Here is a 3,840-nt window from a genome sequence, read left to right on the forward strand (position 1 = left end):
TTTTTGCTTTGGATCACGACTTTAACCACTCAGTCTCAAGCTTTTCACTTGGACCTTCATGACATAAGCACATGGTTAGGGACAACTTAATTCAGCCGCTTAGGCCTGGATTTTATTTCCTTGGGCCCTCCTATCCATTGATGCTCAAAGCCTTGGATCCTTTTTACCCTTGCCTTTTGGTTTTAAGGGCTATTGGATTTTTCTGTTTGCTATTTCTTTTTCTTTCTATTTTTTTGCCATATTTTTTTCGCAAGATTTTGTTTTTCACTGCTTTTTCTTGCTTCAAAAATCAATTTCATGATTTTTCAGATTATCAATAACATTTCTCTTTGTTCATCATTCTTTCAAGAGCCAACAGTTTTAACATTCATAAACAACAAGATCAAAAATATGCACTGTTCAAGCATTCATTCAGAAAGCAAAATGTATTGTCACCACATCAATATAATTAAACTAAATTCAAGGATAAATTCGGAATTCATGTACTTCTTTGTTCTTTTGAATTAAAAACATTTTTCATTTAAGAGAGGTGAAGGATTATTGGAATTATTCATAACTTTAAGACATAGTTACTAAACACTAATGATCATGAAGTAGAGACATAAAACATAGATAAACATATAATATAAAAACCGAACACACACAAAACATAGATAAACATATAATATAAAAACCGAACAGCAGAAAAGTAAGAACAAGGAATGAATCCACCTTAGTGGCGTCTTCTTCTTGAAGGACTAACAATGTCCTTAAGCTCTTCTATGTCCCTTCCTTGCCTTTGTTGCTCCTCCCTCATTGCTCTTTGATTTTCTCTTATTTCATGGAGAATGATGGAGTGCTCATGATGTTCCACCCTTAATTGTTCCACATTGTAGCTCAAATCTTCTAGAGAAGTGTTGAGTTGTTCCCAATAGTTGTTGGGAGGAAAGTGCATCCCTTAAGGCATCTCAGGGATTTCTTGATAATGAGCTTCCTCATGCATCTCTTGAGATCCGTGGAGGGTCTCTCTTGCTTGCTCCATCCTCTTTTTGGTGATGGGCTTATCCTCTTCAATGAGGATGTCTCCTTCTATGATAACTCCAGCTGAGTAACATAGATGGCAAATAAAGTGAGAAAAAGCTAGCCTTGCCGTATTGGAGGGCTTATCGGCTATTTTGTAGATTTCATGGGAGATGACTTCATGAACTTCTACTTCCTCTCCAATCATGATGCTATGAATCATGATGGCCCGATCCACAGTAACTTCAGATCGGTTGCTAGTGAGAATGATGGAGCGTTGAATGAACTCTAACCATCCTCTAGTTACAGGCTTGAGGTCCAGTCTTCTCAGTTGAACTGGCTTGCCTTTGGAATCTCTTTTCCATTGAGCTCCTTCCACACATATGTCCATAAGGACTTGGTCTAACCTTTGATTAAAGTTGACCCTTCTAGTGTAGGGGCGTTCATCTCCTTGCATCATGGGAAAGTGGAATGCCAACCTCACATTTTCCGGACTAAAATCTAAGTATTTCCCCCGGACCATTGTGAGATAATTCTTTGGACTCAGATTCACACTTTGATCATGGTTCCTAATGATCCATGCATTGGCATAGAACTCTTGAACCATTAAGATTCTGACTTGTTGGATGGGGTTGGTTAGGACTTCCCAACCTCTTCTTCGGATTTCATGTCGGATCTCCGGATACTCATTTTTCTTGAGTTTGAAAGGGACCTCAGGGATCACCTTCTTCTTTGCCACAACATCATAGAAGTGGTCTTGATGGCTTTTGGAGATGAATCTTTCCATCTCCAATGACTCGGAGGTGGAAGCTTTTGTCTTCCCTTTTCCTTTTCTAGAGGATTATCCGACCTTAGGTGCCATTGATGGTAATGGAAAAACAAAAAGATTATGCTTTGACCACACCAAACTTAAAATATTGCTCGCCCTCGAGCAGGAGAAGAAAGAAGAGAAGAAGAAGAAGAAAATATGGAGGAGAGTGAGGGAAGGTGTTTCGGTCAAGGTGTAGAAGAGGGGGTTTGTGTTATGTGAAAATGAAGTAGAATGGAAAGGTATATATTGGGAGGGGAGTGGGTGTAGTTCCGGGCATTTAGGGTGGGTTTGGGTGGGAAAGATTTTTGAATTTTGAAGGTGGGTGGGGTTTATGGGGAAGAGTGGATGGATGTGAGTGGTGAAGGGGGTAATTGGGAAGAGAGGTTGAGGTGATTGGTAAAGGGTTTTTGGGGAAGTGTGTTTATTGGAAAGAGAGGATGAATGTTGAGAAGAGGGGAGAATATGTTAAGTGGGGATCCTGTGGGGTCCACAGATCCTGAGATGATCATGTGGGGTCCACAGATCCTGAGGTGTCAAGGATTTAAATCCCTGCACCAATTAGGCATGTAAAATGCCTTTGCACACCATTCTGGCGTTTAAACGCCGAAGTGATGCACGTTCTGGGCGTTCAACGCCCATGTGCAGCATGTTTCTGGCGTTGAACGCTAGTTCCATACTTGTTACTGGCGTTCAGCGCCAGCTTTCCTCAGGGCACATTCCTGGCGTTCAAACGCCAGGATGTTGCTTGTTTCTGGCGTTCAGTGCCAGATCCATGCTCTGTTCTGGCGTTGAACGCCAGCTAGATGCACCTTACTGGCGTTTAAACGCCAGTAAGTCCTTCCTCCAGGGTGTGATTTTTCTTCTACTATTTTTTATTCTGTTTTTAATTTTAGTATTTTTTTCGTGACTCCACATGATCATGAACCTAATAGAACACAAAATAACAATAAAATAAAATTAAAATTAGATATATAAAAATTGGGTTGCCTCCCAACAAGCGCTTATTTAGTGTCATTAGCTTGACAGTGGGCTCTCATGGAGCCTCACAGATATTCAGAGCATGATGAGAGCCTCCCAACACCAAACTTAGAGCTTGACTGTGGGGGCTCTTTTTGACTCTGTACTGAGAGAAGATTTTCATGCTTCCTCTCCATGGTTGCAGAGGAAGGTCCTTGAGCTTTAAACACAAGGTAGTCCCCATTCAATTGAAGGACTAATTCTCCTCTGCTAACATCAATCACAGCTTCTGCCGTGGCTAGGAAGGGTCTTCCAAGGATGATGCATTCATCTTCTTCCTTCCTAGTGTCTAAGATTATGAAATCAGCAGGGATGTAAAGGCCTTCAACCTTTACTAACACGTCCTCTACTAATCCATAAGCTAGTCTTACTGACTTGTCTGCCAATTGTAATGAGAATAAGGTAGGCTGTACCTCAATAATCCCTAGTTTCTCCATTATAGAGAGTGGCATAAGATTTATGCCTGACCCCAGGTCACACAGAGCCTTGTTAAAGGTCATGGTGCCTATAGTACAGGGTATTGAGAATTTACCAGGATCTTTTCTGTTTTGAGGTAAAGTTTTCTGAATCCATGTATCTAGTTCACTAATGAGCAAGGGAGGTTCACCTTCCCAAATCTCATTACCAAACAACTTGGCATTCAGCTTCATGATAGCTCTTAGATATTGAGCAACTTGCTCTCCAATCACATCTTCATCCTCTTATGAGGAAGAATAGTCTTCAGAGCTCATGAATGGCAGAAAGAGATTTAATGGAATCTCTATCGTCTCTATATGAGCCTCAGATTCCTTCAGGTCCTCACTAGGGAATTTCTTCTTGTTTGAGAGACGTCCCAGGAGGTCTTCCTCACTAGGATTTTCGTCCTTCTCCTCCCTTGTGCATTCGCCCATATTGATTACATCAATGGCCTTGCACTCTCCTTTTGGATTTTCTTCTGTATTACTTGGGAGAATACTGGGAGGAGTTTCAATGATTTTCTTACTCAGCTGGCCCACTTGTGCCTCCAAATTTCT

Source organism: Arachis duranensis, chromosome 6 (genome assembly GCF_000817695.3).
Source record: "Arachis duranensis cultivar V14167 chromosome 6, aradu.V14167.gnm2.J7QH, whole genome shotgun sequence".
Classification (NCBI taxonomy): Eukaryota; Viridiplantae; Streptophyta; class Magnoliopsida; order Fabales; family Fabaceae; genus Arachis; species Arachis duranensis.